The sequence below is a fragment of the Podarcis cretensis genome, assembly GCF_951804945.1.
Source record: "Podarcis cretensis genome assembly, chromosome: 17".
NCBI lineage: Eukaryota > Metazoa > Chordata > Lepidosauria > Squamata > Lacertidae > Podarcis > Podarcis cretensis.
The window spans coordinates 7005006-7025290 of NC_137187.1; the positions used below are offsets into that span (position 1 = coordinate 7005006).

The 20285-nt window shown below is 44.0% G+C and overlaps 1 long non-coding RNA gene across 1 annotated transcript; it reads left to right on the top strand.

Moving 5' to 3' along the window:
- The first annotated feature begins 47 nt into the window (after window positions 1-47).
- On the top strand, window positions 48-19869 carry LOC307206625. Its single transcript, XR_013834431.1, has 2 exons — window positions 48-384; window positions 19712-19869. It is a non-coding gene; the product is annotated as an uncharacterized lncRNA (long non-coding RNA).
- The last annotated feature ends 416 nt before the right edge of the window (window positions 19870-20285 follow it).

Below are 20285 nucleotides of genomic sequence, written 5' to 3' on the forward strand. Positions count from 1 at the left end.
TAACAGCCCTCCTAGAAGGTTACACAAGAGGGAATAAGGTCCTCAGACTGAAAAAATATTTCCTGCTTTTGGTTTCTTGGACAGGTGGAAATGATATATATGGGTGAGGTAAACTTAACCCTCCCCATCCTTACATACCACATTCAATTACCCTCCCTTTCCCCCCAGGTGAGTTCTGATATCAGATGAGAACCAGGATGAGAGAAAATTGTCTGAAGAGATAGGGATGTAAGGCAAAGGACCAAAAACCAGTGGTCAAGAACCAATATGGCTGCCTCACCCATGTCTACTTTGGCCCTCAGGGAAGAAGCACCAGTGTAGAATTTCTCCAGAACCTCCATTCCACTTCATAACACCAGTTACTGGCAGGCATGGAACTGCAAGGTCCTTTCACTTGCCGTAAGAGAAGGAAACGATAGGTGCAATTTCACCAATAGATATAAAGTGTATATAGTAAAGTGTATATAGTCTTTAGCAGAAGGATGGTTGGATAAATATGTCAAGTAGAATTATATTACTGTTAAGAATTACTTCCAGGACATTTCAGCTCATACCTCAAGCCTTCATCAGCTGAGGTGAAATGTTCTGGAAGTAATTGCTAGCAGCGCTGAAGAGATAAGAGTATAACTTCACCTGACAGGGCTAATCTCAGCGGACGCCTCCATTTGCCAGCCTTTAATCCTTCCTCAGATGAAAGGAGAGAAGACATCTATGGTCCCAGGCAGGAGTGCAGCTGATAGAGAAGGCTTCTGGCTCTCCCGAAACATCCTGAGGGAAAGTCTGGCCCAGATTTTGGATGTCTTTGTCAGTCTTGTCAAAAGAAGAAGAAGAAGAAATTGCTTTCAGAACAGTTATGTCATGCCACCCTGAACATGTTGAGATTTGTAGACTGGAAGAATTGGGACCGCCAGATTGTTTCCAGGAGGTATGTTCTTTTGTCACTACACTCGAAGGCAGGGAACAGAGAAGCCCTCAACTAGAAAGGATTGCCTCCCTCTCATGGGGCATGGACAACTTCCCTTGGGATGAGCATAGAGTTTCTGCTTCTAAAATCTGCACTGCTTCCCCAGGCATGCTTCTTTAGGGGTTTCACAGCTCCAAGGTTCTGGAATTTCTTCCTGTGCAACAACCTATACATTTGGCTGGCTGCAGGGGTGTCAACTTGAATAAAATATTGGGGGGCAGGTAGGTCCCACCCTGCATTTGAATCCCATTTGAATGGCAATACCCATAAACTTTTTTTGGGGGGGGGGGCTATTTTCATAATTTTTCTTTTCTTTTCTTTTCTTTTCTTTTCTTTTCTTTTCTTTTCTTTTCATTTCATTCTTAAAGAAATCAGCCCTGAGTGCTCACTGGAAGGACAGATCCTGAAGCTTAGGCTCCAATACTTTGGCCACCTCATGAGAAGAGAAGACTCCCTGGAAAAGACCCTGATGTTGGGAAAGATGGAGGGTACAAGGAGAAGGGGACGACAGAGGACGAGATGGTTGGACAGTGTTCTCGAAGCTACAAACATGAGTCTGACCAAACTGCGGGAGACAGTGGAAGACAGAAGTGCCTGGCGTGCTCTGGTCCATGGGGTCACGAAGAGTCGGACACGACTAAACGACTAAACAACAACAAATTTTCATCAGATGAATGTTGGAGGGTATGGAATTAGGCCCTCTGGTAAACCTAGATGCCAACTCTGTCCCCATATCTACTCTAGTACAGTCGTACCTTGGCTCCCAAACGCCTTGGGCATCAAACATTTCAGCTCCTGAACGATCGAAAACTGAACTTCCAACAGGTGAAAATTCTACAACTGAAATCAAGTGAAACATGTCCATGGGAAATCACAGACACAGAGAGACAGACAGAGAAGGAGAAGGAGAAGGAGAAGGAGAAGGAGAAGGAGAAGGAGAAGGAGAGAGAGAGAGAGAGAGAGAGAGAGAGAGAGAGAGAGAGAGAGAGAGATGCTTACCAGGCATTAAAAAACATCCACAGAAGAGCTTTATCCCACGCTATTAAAATGCTAACTAAGGTTCTGTGAAAGCAAGGGATAGGTAGCTTGCAAGGCAGATTCTAGCAATGCCAAATACCCATTAAGATTAAGGGCTGCATTAAGATGAAATATGAAAAGTGCACATCAGGTTAATGAAATTATCCAACAGCTACTCTCCATAATGAAACACCCTACCTGCCTCTCATCAATCAAAGGCCACCTTTGTGCACCTCCAAGTCCTGGAAGCAGATTCCTCTCTCTCTAGCCTTATGCATGATGGAGCTGAGGGGAACTACCAAAGAAATATACTGAGGTGGAAACATAGGCCAGACAAACAGAACCAACCAGCAGTCATGATGCAAGCATGGAATGGTAAATGAGGAATCTTCCGCATTAAACAAAAACAAAGAAACAAACTGATAATTCTTCCCAAAGGGCAACTGATAATATACTTTCCTGGGGAATAGTTTGGCTCAGTCTGTCTATGAAGACCAAACACTTTTCCAAAACTCCACAAGTGTTCAGTGTAACCTACTGAGAAGTATATATGCTAGACACCACAATGAGAACATGTGTTGCCAGATATTCTGATGCTAAGACTTAGACTAGTGTCAATTTTATCCACCACCTTCTTTGGCTTCTGAGATTTTACCAGACATTGTCTGAACACTGCTCTGCATATCTTTCTATCCATAAGGGTTAGACACTTTAAAAAAACCACACGCACCAAAAAACTGGTTCTCAGGAAACTGAATTCTTCAACCAATTCTATTGGCTGCTCATTTTCTGCCATCCTTACCCTTCCCACAAATCAAGAACATTTAAAAGAACAGTTCCACTGCCCTGACAATGACCCTGTAAGGCAAGTTGGTGATGACACGGGTGCTAGCCAATTCACACCCCCTGCACAGTCCAGCTAACCACACTGTAAAATTGCAGGATTTTTATTTTTTATTTTTTTAAAAAAAGCTCTCAACAGGAGACTGAAAAAGGCATGTTTGTACTGGAGTGTGTCTCCTTCTCTTAAAAATTACATCTGTTTTCACAATTTGGTCAGATCCCCTTTTCGCCTAAGGTCTGAATGCATGATGAAAGACTTAAATAGACCAGTGAAAAAGGAACTCTTCAGACTTGGGAAACTCTGAATTCACAAAGTCAAATGAGACAAGGCTGGGATTTGCTCGAAGCTCTGTGAGTGGGTGCAACTGTCTGCCACCACCATACATGACCGTATATAATGCGATTACATGGCTGCCGGATTAGCCACATAATTGTCCTTTTTGATTTTGCCGCTTTATAATTGTGCTCTTTAACAAGACAGGCTTTCAGAGGAAAGAAAAAGGATTAATCCTTCTCCTCCTTTGGGCTGAGAAAGTAACCTTCAAAATGTGATCTCAAAAGTAAACCATTTCTCGGAATAATTCCTGAATCGGCAGAGAAATAAATGCAAACTACTTGGTGCTTAATTTTGAAAAAAGGAAATTCTCATCTACCGGTATATGGAAGCGGTGCCTTTTGCGCCTTATCAAATGCTGGAGCAGGAAGCAGAAGGGAAAGGACACAAGAAATTGTCTATATGCAACTGGCAGCAGGATTTCAGGCAGGAGACATTCCTAGTTCTACCTAGAGATGCCAGGATTACAGCTGGGACCTTTTCCATACCAAACAGATGCTGTAAAACTGAACCAAAGCCCTTCCCCACTCTTCGCATGTTCAATGTGACTGTTTCCTCTGTATTAGCCCATGTGACCCACAGTTAAAACCACGGCATCCAAACCATGCACATTCCTGGACTGAGCTATGGAAAATAGTTTCCATCAGCTAAGTCCTCATGAGTTCTCTCCTACAACGGGCCTGTTGCATTTCTCTATTGGTTGGGGGGGGGGGTTCCCTACTCTGGCAGCCCACCTGGTTTCTATGATGGGTGCAGAGGAGAGGCAGTGTGATGGCCTGGGATTCGGACTTGGAGGCTGAACCTGAGGAATCCCAGCCTGCACAGGAGTCCCCGCCTCCAGAACCAGCTTAGCCAGGGCTGGGGCATGAGCTCGAAGGGTCCTCACCTGTGCTGGATCCTCAGGTGCAGGCACCAGCTGAGTCTGCTCTGGCTCCTGAGATGATGGAGGATCCATTGCCTGCAGGTGCTCCACTCTCAGCTCTGTCAGGGGAAGCTGAGGTTGCCTCTGGGTCCGGTAACCCACCAACCTCTCCTGAGCTGCAGAGGCTCAGGGCAGAGAGGTGGAGGGAACTAAGTTCCCGCAGGAGGAGTGCTCGCCTCCAGGCCAGGAGAGGCGAGGCACCTGTGGACCGGGGCCGCCCTATGCCTTGGGGCAGATAAAAGCCAGCCAGCCCCAGTCCCAGGTTGCGGGAACAACGTTGTTGGTAGCCTGTTCCTGCCTGCACCCTGTCCTGCTCTTCTGCCAAAGTTCCTGACCTCACCTGACTCCCTGCCTTGGACCCTGCTTCAGCTTTGACGGACAGACTCCATACCGCACCCCCAACCTTGGACTGGACTCGGACCTTGCTGCACGGTTAACCCTCAGGACCAGCACAGGCAGCCTGGTCACTTGTCTGCATGGACTTCCATGTGAATTCCTTGTCACTGATGGCTCCCAGGCAAATGCTTAAGCATAAAGGTAAAGGTAGAGGAACCCTGGATGGTTAAGTCCAGTCAAAGGTAACTATGGGGTTGCAGCGCTCATCTCACTTTCAGGCCAAGGGAGCCAGTGTTTGTCCACAGACAGCATTCCAGGTCATGTGGCCAGCATGACTAAACTGCTTCTGGCTCAACAGGACACCGTGATGTAAACCAGAGCGCACGGAAACATTGTTTACCTTCCTGCTACAGCAGTACCTATTTATCTACTTGCATTGGCGTGCTTTCAAACTGCTAGGTTGTCAGGAGCTGGGACAGAGCAATGAGAGCTCACTCCGTCGCATGGATTTGAACCGCCAACCTTTCGATCAGCATGCCCAAGAGGCTCAGTGGTTTAGACCACAGAGCCACCCGCTTCCCTTAAGTATAAGGCTGTTTTAAGGCCCACAAGGCTGAATTCACTCCTCTGGAGTCATGCCAAGTAACAAGATTCTAAGACCTTTTTATTCCATACTGTCATGGTCTGGTTCACGGGAGATCGAAGTCCTGGCTGGGGATGTCAGGACTGGGGGCAAGATGGCGGGGTGGGAGCAGGAACGGGGGTCCAGAAGCCAGGAGTCAAGAAGCCAAGGGTCTGAGGGTCAGGAAGCAAGGAGTCATGAAGTCAAGGGTCCAAGGATCAAGAAGCAAGGAGTCAAGAAGCCGAGGTTCAAGGACCAGGAAGCAAGAAGCCAAACGCAGCAAGGCAGGAAGCTTGTTGCTGTGGCAAAGAGCCAAAGGGAAATGCTGACCTTATATCCCGTCCCAGCTCTTGCCACCAGGTGCTGTGAGTTACCAATCAGCCTCACCTGTGGGGCCGCACCTTGCCTCTTCAGAACAAACTTAGGAAGGCCCCAGTCCTGCAAAGTCCTACTGGTCACAGGGCCTGGCTCCTGCATGCACACCTGACACATACAAGTGAAATGTCCCTTTGCTAATGTAACCATTCTCAGTGTCTGTGTTGTGGCACCTTAAATACTAACAAATGTATTGTGGCATGAGACTCTGTGGACTAAGGTGCACTTCATCAGTCCAGGCATGGGGGACCTGTACTCCCTCCCAGATATTATTGGATTCCATCAGTTCCAACCAGAGTAGCCTATGATCAGAGATGATGGGTGCTGAAGCCAAACAAGGTTTGGGGGGGCACAGGTTCTCATTCCTGCTCTAGTCCATGAAATACCATGTATACCAGGGTTGGGGGCCTTTGGCTCTTCAGATGTTGCTGCATCTCCCATCAGCCTCAGCAAGCATGGCCAAAGGGGATGATGGAAGTTGTAGTTTTGGAACACCTGGAAGGTCAAAGGTTCCTCATACTTGATACATATCACCAGTGTCAAAGCAATTCTCCTTCTTCAACATCAACATCGTTGGACTGGTCATGTTGTGCGGATGCCTGATTATCGTCTTCCAAAGCAGCTACTCAACTCCAGACTTAAAAATGGAAAGAGTAATGGTGGTGCTGAACAAAAGAGGTTCAATGACTCTCCCAAGGCAAATCTTAAAAAAAATGTAATGTAAACACTGACAACTGGGAGACCCTGGCCTGTGAGAGCTCCAGTTGGAGAACAGCCTTTACCAAAGGTGTCATGGACTTTGAAGACGCTCAAACTCAGGATGCAAGAGAGAAATGTGCTAAGAGGAAGGCATGCTTGGCAAACCCTCACCGTGATCAACTCCCACCTGGAAACCTATGTCCCCACTGTGGAAGAACATGTGGATCCAGAACTGGCCTCCACAGTCACTTACAGACTCACTGTTAAAACCGTATTCATGGAAGACAATCTTACTCAGCTACGAGTGATTGTCAAAGGAGAAGCCGTATCACAATAAATTAGTTAGGTGTCACAAGACTCTTTGCCATACTTCCTAAAGTATTTTTTTCTCTTAAATAGTGTGCACAAAATTAGGAACAAATTAGGCTTAAGGAACTCAGCATGTCTGATATATAATGCAGCTGCCTCGTAGTACATGGAAGCAATGGCCCATTCAGCCCTGTTTCCAGACTGAGTCACTGGTTTGGGGTCACTCCCAGCCTTATTATCTGAGGTCCTTTGACCAGAGATGCCATTGATTTAACTTTCTGAATGCCAAGTTTGCGCTGGACTGCTGAGCTATGGCCTCTCTCCAGCCACTTGCTCTAGAGTTGTGCCACCACCTTCAATAAAAAAAGGCATGAAAAGCATCCTGAGGCAGTGGGGGGGGGGATTATAGTTTTACAATGAGCAAAATTCTCGAGGAATTTTACCCAACAGGGTCTATTTGCATTTGAAAACCCTAAAAAGCAATGCCCCCAAGTCCTGGAGGTTTAACTGCCCAGGCTCCCTTTTCTTATGCAAAACTGGCTCATAAAACAGATGTACATTGCAGCCATAAATGGAAGGCAAGGGATTGCTAGCAATAGGATGTGAAATTAAGCAGTGAGAATGTAAAAGGGGGGGGAGGATAAAGGATGAGAGCCAGATGCTGTTTCTTATAGAGGGGTTTCAGACAATGACTCCCATTTTAGTGTCTTGGGGAAACTTGTAAGAATAGTGTCCTGGGTACACAGGGCTGTTAATCTCACAGTTCCTGAGAATTTCTACCAAATCCACAAGCTTCCAAAGCTTTGCTAGAGCAGCACACCAAATACTGACCTCTAGTGCTTTTTTTCTAAAAAAAATAATGTTTAGGGGTACTCTCATTTTCTTACTCATATTGAAATACTGTCCCTCAATGAGGCCAAACTTAGATTCACAAAATGTTTAGGGGTATGCGTACCCTTGCATCCCCCCAGAAAAAAGAATTGCATGCATGTAAACAGCATGCTATGAGTTTTCAGTTAAAGGAAACAAACAGTGCAATATCAAAGGGGGGGGGATCTTGAAAGATTGCAGGGGTTGCCAACATTTTATTCCCATTTGGGTTTTTCCCCTTGGATCATTTCTCTCCCACTTTCACAAAGAGATAGAAAGAGAGAAAGCACACACACACACACACACACACACACACACACACAGAGCTGGATTTATGTATAGGCTGAACAAGCTATAGCTAATGGCCCCACTCTCTTGGGAGGCCCCAAAAAATGTAAAGGGGAAAAACACACCTGGATGTAAATTTCCAAAATATAAGATAAAAAAACAAATAAAATAAAACCTACATACAGCAACTGTGTTTGGTGTTGTGTTTGGACTTATTAGGTCCATAAATTACCATATAGCATATATTCAACACAAAAAACAGCAGCAATTTGTTGTTGACAAAGGACAGCTGGACATATAAAGGGCCCCATTACCTTCAGTAGCTTAGGGCTTCATCAAACCTAAATCCGGCCCTACACACGCACACACTTTCCTTTTCCGAGGGATCTAAGTAAAAGTTAGATCCAGCAGAATTTATCTGAGCCTTGGAAAGCATAGAACTGAAAGAGGAAGTGGGAAAGAGGGTCACTTTTCCGACTTCCTTCCGCTCTACTTACTTTTCAAGGGAGAAAAAGGTAACCACGTTCACTGCATTGTGACCAAGAGGGCAGTGAGTGGAGGGGCTCAGAGGCTTCATGGGTGTCAACGGAAGATCTCAAGAGTGCCCCAACACCCATGGGACCACATTGGCAAATGTGGTGCTAATGTTTAGTTACTCGACTCGTCTCAAAAGAGGATACAGTCAGTAGAAAACTCCACAGTTGGGCAACCACCCAAAATGGTGCAAAACGGTGGCAAGCTTTTGAGTTCCCCATCAGACAAAACATTACATGAAGCAGAAAAGAGGAGAGTGAACAGAAAGGAGGAAAAAATTAAAAAGCATCTTTATCCCCATCTCCTGCTTCATGTAACATCTTGCTTGATGAATATTTCTGCAAAATTCAAAAGCTTGCAACTATTTTGTGACATTTTGGTTGGCGCCAGTAAAATTATTGTCCAGCTGTGGATTTTGGAGGATTTCCCACCTGCTTATGGACCAACACAGCTACCTTTGCTTATTATGTGCCTTCACAAAGTTATGAAGGGGATGAAAAGCCTTTCCCATGAGGAAAAGAAGAAGAAGAGGAAGAGTTTGGATTTGATATCCCGCCTTTCACTCCCTTTAAGGAGTCTCAAAGCGGCTAACATTCTCCTTTCCCTTCCCACAACAAACACTCTGTGAGGTGAGTGGGGCTGAGAGACTTCAGAGAAGTGTGACTAGCCCAAGGTCACCCAGCAGCTGCATGTGGAGAAGCGGAGACGCGAACCCAGTTCCCCAGATTACGAGACTACCGCTCTTAACCACTACACCACACTGGCGTAGTGGTAGGTGAAACATCTCGGACTTTGCAATTTTGGGAGAGGGAGTGTACAGATTGTAGAAATAGTGACATTCTTCCCCATCTCTCCAATATTGTCAGTAACCCAATAAAATCAGTTGGCAGTAGGTTAGGACAGAGGGACCAAAGAAAATATGTACACATTCACTAAACACTTGATGAACTTATGGAACACATCACCACAAATTGTGGAGACGGTCACAAGTTTAGACTATTGAAAGGGATGAGGTAAATTAAAGGAGAGGTAAGCCGTGATATTTAAATTGAGCCTTCATTTTCAGAGACAAAAAACCTCTGAGCTTCAGATGCAGACAAGGGTGAGCTGTGGCCTTCAGTCCCTACTTGGGGGTTTCCCATAGGCTGGCCTCTGTTGGAAACAGTGTACTGGACTAGGCAGAAATAAACATTCCCAGCTGTCCTCGGAAAGGCAGTGTCCTGTTCCGAGTCATGCCTTTTTGCTGAGAGATAAATATTAGGGGATTGAAAGAATGAATCATCAGCTGTTGCCAAACCCGGGTTACGTTAAGGCAGGGTCCTTATCAGAGCTGCAATCCTTGCCTTGCTTTTACAAATTATGCTTCATAGTTTCTCAAAGTCAGTATGCTGCTGTTTTTAAAGATCCACACACAAACCCACACTGCTGCAACTGCACACTCACCGGGCAATTATTCTACCCTCCTTTCTGAAGACGATGGATGCATCATTGAGAACTCTTCTCCAATGGAGAGTTTAGCTCTGACTCCAGAATAACAAGGTGAAACAGCTCCAGGGTTGACAGCTTCAGACGATGAGTAGAAGATTTGAATACTCTCTCACACTTTTTTTTTTTACCCGAGCAGCAGTATAGAAATGTTTTTATAAATACATTTATAAACGGCTTTAAACCCATCCAAAACACAGGAAACACAGCCCACAAAGTTTTAAACATGCACTGAGTTTGGAAAGAAGACAAAGTCCCAATCAGAGATGAATGGTTGATGAAGATGATGGACTACGCTGAAATGGAGAAAATGACCAGGAAAATCAGAAATCATGAAGATAAAAACTTTAATTAGGAATGGGGGTGGGGAATTATAAGTTACTTAGGAGAACACTGTAAACAACTAAAAACTTTGGCAGGATTTGAGTAACACTTGTAATGTATTAAAAACTTAGGTAAAAATGGACTATTTTTTTTTAAAAAAGGAGAAATTATATGATGCAGTAGAAAATGTTTGATAGTGGAAACCATGGAGGTGTGGAGGGAAGTCTAAGGATTCGGGGAATCCTAAATGTTGATGTTTATGATTAATGTTTGAATTCAATATACAGTGGTACTTCTGGTTGCGAACGGTATCCGTTCTGGAGACCCGTTCACAACATGAGCAGAAAACAACCCACGTCTGCGTGTGCACGGGTCACGATTCACTGCTTCTGTGCCTGCGTGTCACATCAATTTGCATGTGCGAGTGGCGAAACCCGGAAGTAACCCTTTCCGGTACTTCCAGGTCGCCACGGGACGCAACCTGAAAAAACGTACCATGAAGCAAATGCAACACAAGGTATGACTGTATAGTGTAAAATTGAATATATATTTTTAATAAAAAGAAATAAAAAATAAACCTGCAGTGAGTTGTGTTGTTTGAATGTTTTTGCATGAGGGAGCAACCTGAGATACGATAATGAGTGCCTTGGTAAACCATGGTTTGGGGCAACCTGAACTAGTAGCAGCAACCTCAAGCTTCCATTCTCTGCTGAGAAGATTTGAAGCTTCCAATCCCACTTTTCCTTTTTATTAACCATGGCTTGCTTAAAAGCCAGATAAGCCGTACTTAAACAGAGACCATTAGCACAGCAGGGAGAACTTCTTTCCCTGTTGGATTCCATTCATTTTCAACTTACAGGGAATTTTTCTAACTTGGGAGAGCGTTCAGAAACGATTTCTCCCCTCTGCAACCCCCTCTGCTACCTAAGAACATATTATCACCACCGTCCATATGTAATTTGCTATGTCAGTCCGTGAGTTAAATTATTTTTCAAGTGGCTTTAAAATAAGCAGGGCTGGATCATTTTCAGACAAGTCAATGCAGTTTGGGCATGCAACGGGAGCGATAAGAAGCACCGAGACCTCCTGCTGCAGGATATGAGGTGACAGTTTGGGCGAAAGGAATTTCTCCCCTTGGACAGTATTGCAAAAGAAGCTAGGAGGGTTTTGCATACCTCAGAAGTATCCGGGACTGAGCAATGCAACGGATTGCATGGACCTGTTTGGAGCAAGTCCAGCACATTCAGATCCCACAGCGGGTATGTGCTGGATTTCGGGTGCAGCGAAACCAGCTCTCTCGTAGTAGCATAGAGGTGCCACTCCTCCTTTTTAACTGGATCTGTTCCTGTGCCTTTAAGAGAAACGGAACAGGAGAAGCTTTTCCATAGCCCAGAAATGGAAGCGAGAAGAAATTCCGACGGAAGAAGAATGGCAGGCGAAAATAATGGACTCCTGCAGAATTGGACAAAATGATAGGAAGGATTCGAAACCGTCGGGAACAGAGATTTACAGAAGATGGGAAGAAGTATACGAACTATTTGAAGAGCAATTGTAATCAACAAATTGCGCCATTAGGACTACAATAGCAGGAGGAGCAAGAGATTGTAAACTTGTACTCTGAGAATATAGATGGAAAGGAAAAATGCAATGTTGTGTCTTGGCTTGCCTCATTACATAGCTGGTAGGCAGAATTTGGTTTCCAGGGCCGTAAATTGTGCATGCCTAAATGGTTGGAAAAGCTTCTCAAACATAATTTTTTATTAGTTTTTTTAACATACCATTTTCAACAGTAATTAAACATATTTTTACATCTTATTCAATATTTTGACTTCCATCAGTCCAGTCTGAAAATTTCCCCATCTAATCTCTTAGTATACATTTCTTATTTTCCCTGTTACATTTAAAACTCAAAACCCATATCTCTGTTCTTCATCTACTTTGTAGTACTTTATATATTTCTCCCTACAAAACTTATTCCAGGATGCAAGTTTTCAAGGCTGCAATATTTACAGACCATCCAACTGTCCCTATTTTCCAGGGATGTACCTGATTTAGAGAAGCCATCCCCGTTTCTGATCTGATCCCGGAATGTCCCACTTTTCCTTCAGAATAATGTTGCAGGGTATGGAGTTATCCAACCCCCCAAGCTGTCAGAAGGCAATCCTGTATAGGGAAGTTTTAAAAATGTTTAATGTTCTACTGTGTTTTTATAGATGTTGGAAGCTGCTCAGAGTGGCTGGGGCAACCCAGTAAGATGTGTAGGGTATAAATAGTAAAATTATCCTTATGGAATGGGATGGCCTATTTTCATTGGAGAAATGTTGGAGGGTATGTATATAATAATAATAATAATAATAATAATAATAATAATAATATATTATTTATACCCCACCCATCTGGCTGGGTTTCCCCAGCCACTCTGGGTGGCTTCCAACAAAACACTAAAATACAGTAACCTATTAAACATTAAAAGCTTCAGATGTCTTCTAAAAGTTTGGTAGTTATTTTTCTCTTTGACATCTGGTGGGAGGGCATTCCACATGGTGGGTGCCACTACCGAGAATGCCTTCTGCCTGGTTCCCTGTAACTTGGCTTCTCGCAGGGAGGGAACAGCCAGAAGGCCCTTGGAGCTGGACCTCAGAGTCCGGGCAGAACGATGGAGGTGGAGACACTCCTTCAGGTACACTGGACCGAGGCCATTTAGGGCTTTAAAGGTCAGCACCAACACTTTGAATTGTGCTCGGAAACATATTTATCAACTAACAGAGAATACGAATCTTCTATTAGTTGGGCAGCAGGGATTTTTAGTGCATGTGCTAAACACAAGAATTTGGCTTAAGTAGGCATACAGAGTTTTAGATAACAAGCACTTCCAAAAACCCTGGTTGAAAGACAGTACCTTAGAAGTGGCATTCCTCCACAGTCACAAAACTTGGAATGTCTCTTCTAAAATGGTACCAGTGTTTGCAGCATCTAAAAAGCACCTAAGAACAATTAAAGAACAATAACTTTATTCATATGCAAATTTAAAGCGTATGTACTCATCTAATTAATCAATTGCTTATGCATCATTCAGTTAATCAGAGATTTCTTCCAAATTATAGGTTCTCCAATCTAGGAAAACGGCTTGTGGGTGGTGCCTTTTAGGTTTTCCCAGCAAGAGTGCCAACTACCCCACTAAAATAAATTAAGCCATCCCTTCAACTAGGCTGATAAAATATTGACTTCTGTTTGCTTTTATCTGTGGGAAGTGTTCGTCGCTATCTGTCATTACCCCTTTCTGAGATCCACTTTGGGAAAGCCCTGGCAGAGTTGATAATTCATTTATTTATTTTATCCCAGGGCAATAGTTGCCTGAGAGGCAACAAATCTAAGACGGGGATAAATCAAAAGGAGATGATGAGAAACGGGGGCGAGAAGCATGTAGTGGTTTAACACAATGGGGGTTTCTGCAATAAGTCAATTCTGTTCTTTTCATTTTTAAAAAAGCTGGTATGTGCTATTCCCACATTCGCCCAATGCTTATGCATATTTAAGTACCACAGGATTAAAGCATTGGGGAAACAAAAACACGTATGTGCCAAACTGAATAGTCCAGCAAGCTTCAATGAAAGCATCATATATTTGGTATTTCAGCCCAATTTGAAAGTGCTCCAGCAAAAAAGGTAAAGGACCCCTGGTGGTAAAAGTAAAGGTAAAGGGACACGGCTGGCGCTGTGGGTTAAACCACAGAGCCTAGGACTTGCCGATCAGAAGGTCGGCGGTTCAAATCCCCACGACGGGGTGAACTCCTGTTTTTCGGTCCCATCTCCTGCCAACCTAACAGTTCGAAAGCATGTCAAAGTGCAAGTGGATAAATAGGTACTGCTCCAGCTCCATGGGGATTCAAACTGCCGACCTTCTGATCGGCAAGTCCAAGAGGCTCAGTGGTTTAGACCACAGCACCACCTGCTCCTGTATAGGATAGTGACAGCTATCACTAAAATTGTCCGTGGGCACAATGGAAAGGAAAACAAAAGCATACCTGGAGTTATCCATCCCAGGTGGTGAATGGGAAGCAGTTTGACAATAGCTATTGCGTGCTACATCTGCTCTGCTATGAGAAACTGCTCTGAACATCATCTCTATATAAGTGTCAAATCATGTCTGCTAAAGATGCACCAGATCAAGATGACCATCTCACCTAAGGGTTGGAGGGGATGCAGGGAGTTAGACCCACTGATTCAGAAAACTACAAACAGATGATTTGGGTGGATGATCTCAGAAATTACAACCTAGACACTGGTTCCAGAGGCTGCTTTGGCCATCTTGTCTACACATATCCTTCAGAAGTGTTCTGCATACAGACTGGGCCAACTATTTGCTAGCTGTGGCTCATAGGGAGCTGGCCCAACACTGGAAATTGCAGGAGGGTTTTATGCTGAGAGGCCGGATGACTAGGATTTGGCAAAGGGAACTGCATGAGAAGCTTGCTCGGTGTGGTAGAATTAACCATGGGATAATATCCCAGGATCACTTTATAGTAGGGTGACCAGATGTCCCCGTTTCCCGGGGACAGCCCCCGGATTTGTGAATAAGTCCCCGGGCAAATTCCATGCCCGGAATGTCCCCGGATTTCATCTAATGTCCCCGGCAGTCTCAGCAGCCCGGAGCAGTTGGCTCTGGCTGGCTTCAGGAGCTGCTCGGAAGTCCCCATGTGATGGTAGTGCAGGGGCTCTCAGATGCAGCTTCCAGGCTGTCTCCACCTTCCCTGACCCCAGCAACTAAGCTGTGATGGGAGGCTTCATGCTGCCTATCAGAGCTTGTGTGGAAGCAGGAGGGCACAGGGATATCTTGGTTAGGCAATGGGAAGCTTCCCTTCCTAGCTGAGGGATCCCTGCCCCCTCCTGCTTGCACGCAAGTAGGAGCTGGGATGGGGATGCTCCGAAAGGCAGTGTGGCAATGCTTCCCCCCCCCCACCACCACCAAAGAACCAACAACTCAGGGGCTGGCCAGGCTCATGGAGAAAAGAGATAGAAGCCTCAGAGGAAGTGGAAGTGTGGCCGTTGAGGTTAAGGCAGCGGCCACCCCTCTGCCACTGCCATCACTGTAGCATCAACATCCCGAACGTGTAGTAATTAATTAATTAATTAATTAATTAATGTGTCCCCGGATTCATTGAAAAAAATCTGGTAACTTTACTTCACAGATACATGGGTGCTTTTCATTTGATGCAAACAGAAGGAGCCAGATTCTGCTCTGTGAGCCATGCAATGACATTTAAAAAGTGCTTGCATGTTGTAATATAATTATAGAACAACTATCAATGTTCTCTACGAAGGGGATTGTTCATTTATTTTTATGATTCTTCTGTTAAAAAAATTAAATAAACACTCTTTGGGGGGGGACAGGGAGAGAAAGAAATAACATTTGAACAGACGCATTGATTTGCATGGGTCCTAGAAGGAACCGGGAATGCAAAAGGAAGAAACAGCATAAATAGGCCAGATCATACGCTGCTGGGAAAAAACACTTCATTTTGACACCCTGAGAAGTTATTAGCAACTTGGCAGGTGAGATGTGTTTATTCTTGGCAGTGTCAATTTAAATACACTCGGAGGAGCGTGGCAAAGCCTTTGCATTTATTTACCTCGCTTTGAATTTACTGTCCTTTAGGTCTTGCAATTTAATGGCATGCCTAATTGGGCAAGGAAATCAACAGGAGAAAGGACCGGTGTTCTGTGCGCGCGCACTAGCGCAGAATTCAGCTGCCTCCTGCTTTTTTAAAAAAAAAAGAAGAAAGGAAAAATTCTCTCTTTTTTTATAAGATATTTATTAAAGTTTTCAAAAATAATACATTGTAAAACAAAAAGGAGAAAAAAAACAAAAATACAAAAGTACAAAAATGCAAAAATAAAAACAATTTAAAAACACATAGAGTTTCCACTTACTTATTTTCTTTCGACTTATTTTCCAGACCTCCTCATACCTCCCTTTCTTATATTCCAATTCAAATTATTTGTTCAACAAATCTTCACCACTAATTCTTTTAATTATTTCAGAACCTTATTTTCCATATCTCTTAAACATTACCGCTGAAAACCACTTAATTTCTCTCCAACATCATTCTAACATTCCTTAATTTTACAGTATTTCTGCAGATAGTCTTTAAACTTTTTCCAGTCTTCTTCCACCGCCTCTTTTCCCTGGTCTCGGATTCTGCCGGTCATTTCTGCCAGTCCCATATAGTCGATCATCTTCATCTGCCATTCTTCCAGGGTGGGTAGATCTTGTGTCTTCCAGTATTTTGCGATGAGTATTCTTGCTGCTGTTGTCGCAGAAGAAAGGGAAAATTCAACTGGCACACAGGAGAAACCGGCAATAGAAAATGCTTTTCTGCTGTGTGACCTGGAGCTCCTCTGATAGAGGGTTGACTCAGTTCACTCAACTGACCAAGAACAGACCCCTTTGTAGGCAGGGTGGCTGGAACAGTGGGTGCAGAGGGATGGTGCAGGGGGGCAGAGCTGCAGCTGCAGACGGAAAGAGGATGAGAAAAGCCAAGCAAGCTGGTTGGGATGGAGAGAGGCTCTGGACAGCAGAGCCAGAGGCTGGATGCAATTCTGGAATTGTAAAAGTGTCGGGGGGGGGGGAGTCTTCATTACCTTCTTCTTCCTTTTTTAAAAAATAATTTTTATTTGATTTTACAAATAAAAGTTTATAACAACCCAAATCCACATATAGAGAGGTTACTCCGAATCTCAAAACTTCCCCCCATCTCCTCCACGGGTCCTACTGTCAACATTTACAACTGCATATTATTCCATATTCAACATCTTAAAAAGCAGAGACATCACCTTGCCAACAAAGGTCCGTATAGTTAAAGCCATGGTTTTCCCAGTAGTGATGTATGGAAGTGAGAGCTGGACCATAAAGAAGGCTGATCGCCGAAGAATTGATGCTTTTGAATTATGGTGCTGGAGGAGACTCTTGAGAGTCCCATGGACTGCAAGAAGATCAAACCGATCCATTCTTAAGGAAATCAGCCCTGAGTGCTCACTGGATGGACAGATTCTGAAGCTGAGGCTCTAATACTTTGGCCACCTCATGAGAAGAGAAGACTCCCTGGAAAAGACCCTGATGTTGGGAAAGATGGAGGGCACTAGGAGAAGGGGGCAGCAGAGGATGAGATGGTTGGATAGTGTTTTTGAAGCTACCAGCATGAGTTTGACCAAACTGCGGGAGGCAGTGGAAGACAGAAGTGCCTGGTGTGCTCTGGTCCAGGGGGTCACGAAGAGTCGGACATGACTAAACGACTAAACAACATATATCACCTGATTAAAAGTCTGTTGGTTTTACCAGTATTTTTTTTTTAATTAATATTTTATACTGTTTTATAGAAACGGTTAACTTTTGGATGTGCGCTTAACTGCAAGACTGTCTCACATAAATAACCTTCTTGTTCATCAAAATCCCCATCTGAATGTTTTTGAAGTCTGCCTGCCAGTTTGGATAAAGGAGGCTGAGCTGTGTGTATATAGAAAGCTGGCATATTTTACACCTTGGGACGCTGGCAGCATTATAGAGTTTTCAACCCTTTTATTGTTTCTTGTTCAGATAGAAGTTTTTTTAAAAAAGAAAAAGGAAAGGAAAGCTCGTGTTACTTTTTAAACAAAGAACAAGAGAGACATTAGCCCTGAGGGCTTTCAGCGAACACCAAGCACTACAGATCAAGGAATGCCAAAATGCAGGAAGAAAACAGCATTTTTATGGCGCGTTTTGACAGTTATTGCTGCTGTTGGCCCAGGAGGGGGGAAAAAACTTTAGAAACATTTAGAAACACAATGCTATTTAGTGAGATTTATATAAAAAGAGAAGACTCTGCTCTTTTGCTCAACCTGGGCCAACCCTGCAAGTCATCTGTGGCCAAGACAAAAGGAAGGTTTGCTCTCATCCATACTCTAGTCTAGACAAACTACTTACCCAATTGATAGGAGTACTTAGCAGTTAAGACAGCCCTTGTGATACACAGACCCTGCAGTATAATGTTGGGTATTTGTTTCAACTCAAGACCCTCAGTTATTTTTCCTCCTGGCAACTCCTTGATTTGGAATTTTGCTTGCTCCGTTCCCCCTGCCCACTGCATGTGTCTTCATAGCTCTCCATGGGCTAACTCTGTTCCAAGTTGTCCAAACTTGGTAAAAAAAAAAAAAGGTAAAGGACCCCTGGATGGTTAAGTCCAGTCAAAGGCGACTATGGGGTTGTAGCGCTCATCTCGCTTCCAGGCCGAGGGAGCTGGCATTTGTCCACAGACAGCTTTCCGGGTCATGTGGCCAGAAGGACTAAACCGCTTCTGGCACAACAAAACACCGTGACGGAAGCCTGAGCACATGGAAACGCCATTTACCTTCCTGCCACAGAGGTACCTATTTATCTACTTGCACTGGCGTGCTTTTGAACTGCTAGGTTGGCAGGAGCTGAGACAGAGCAAAGGGAGCTCACCCAGTCACAGGGATTCAAACTGCCAACCTTCTGATCAGCAAATCCTGACACAACAGGTTTGGCTTGGTGGCTTGTTCTCAAGGAGACAGAACAACCCATCTCCTACTCTGTCACCCTGAGTTGTTGGTTTTGAATGCCCGGAGTTCTTCTGCAGCTTGTATTTGTTTGTTTGCAGCCAGAGAATTTGTGTGGTTTAGCGGTTGAAGTGCTGGATTAGGGCCAGGGAGACACAACTCTGAATACCTACTCGGCCACAAAATGAAAACACATCAAGCTAGACGCAAAGGCAAACTGCTTAAGTATCATCATCATCATCATCATCATAATCAGGGATGTGGGTGGTGCTGTGGTCTAAACCACTGAGCCTCTTGGGCTTGATGATCAGAAGGTCGGCGGTTCGAATCCCCGCAACAGAGTGAGCTCCCGTTGCTCCGTCCCAGCTCCTGCCAACCTAGCAGTTTGAAAGCACACCAGTGCAAGTAGATAAATGTGGTGGGAAGGTAAACGGCGTTTCCGTGCGCTCTGGTTTCTGTAATCGTGTCCCACTGAGCCAGAAGCGGTTTAGTCATGCTGGCCACATGACCTGGAAAGCTGTCTGTGGACAAACACCGGCTCCCTTGGCCTGAAAGCGAGATGAGCGCCGCAACCCCATAGTTGCCTTTGACTGGACTCAACTGTCCAGGGGTCCTTTCCCTTTCCCTTTTACCACCCATAATAGCACTTTATAGCATCAGCCAGCAGTGCTCCAACAGAGATCTGGCCAAATCACATATGCAATAGTAATGAAAGGACTTGGGAGTTTCTCCATCACACACTTGGACCAGCCTCAGACTGCTGGAGGGAGGTTTTGCAACAGCAACCAGGGATAGGATTACACTTGCAGAACACAAGCTGTGTTCACAAGTTATTTCATAGGAGGCTCAGTGGTCTTTCTGCGTTATTTCACCAAAGAACCCTCGCTCTCTAAATTTAATTAAGACTGGCATTCTGCATCGCTATTTTCATTTAACAAAGAGCTGCCAACAAAAGACCATTGTGCAAAGAATGAGCATGAAATGATTTTGCTATTGAATCTCTCCTTTATTAGGTAAATAACAGAATGTGCTGAACTGACTTTCTTTCCAATTTCTTACTGGGGTGATTAGAAATCAAAGCATAAGCCTTTGGGGCCACAGCTTCACTGGAAATGTATTTGGTTTTAATCATTAAGTATTATGATCAGTAGTTGTTATGTATGTATGTATTTGTTTGTTTATTTGTTTGTTTGTTTATTGTTGTGTAGATTTATATCCTCCCTTTTTTTCATCATAGAGCAAAAGAGATTGTGAATGGAGTTCACAGCTGATCTCTCATCCTGGCACTGACCTGATCCAGACCCACTGAGTTTTTAGCAAGGTAGCTGCTTTCTGTGCCCATTGGACATGACCCAGGACCTCCATACAGCTCAGCCCTGCAGTTTTGCAGTCTCATTGTATGGAAGAGTGCTGTCTTCGGGCTAGCAAAGGGGAAGAGAAAAATTGGCTCATAGTACAGACATGTGTGTCTCAGAGTCAGTATTCCCTTCACTTCTGTTTTTTTTTATTATTATTAAATTTTTATTAAGGATTTTTTAAATACAACAAACCGAATAAAACATACAAAAATATCATGTGTCATAGCATATTTTCTAATCCTCTTTGGACTTCCTCACATCTCCCGCTCCTGCATTCCAAGTTTATAAAAATTAAACCAGCAATTTATCACCTTATCCCCACCTTAAAGTCAATTTTTACAATATTATATCTTAAATTTTAGATATGTTTGTTTCCTCTTTGGCGCATTAAAATTAATCCAATAGTTATCTAAAAATTTGGTTTTTTCATAAGTTTAACTTATCTTCATAGTT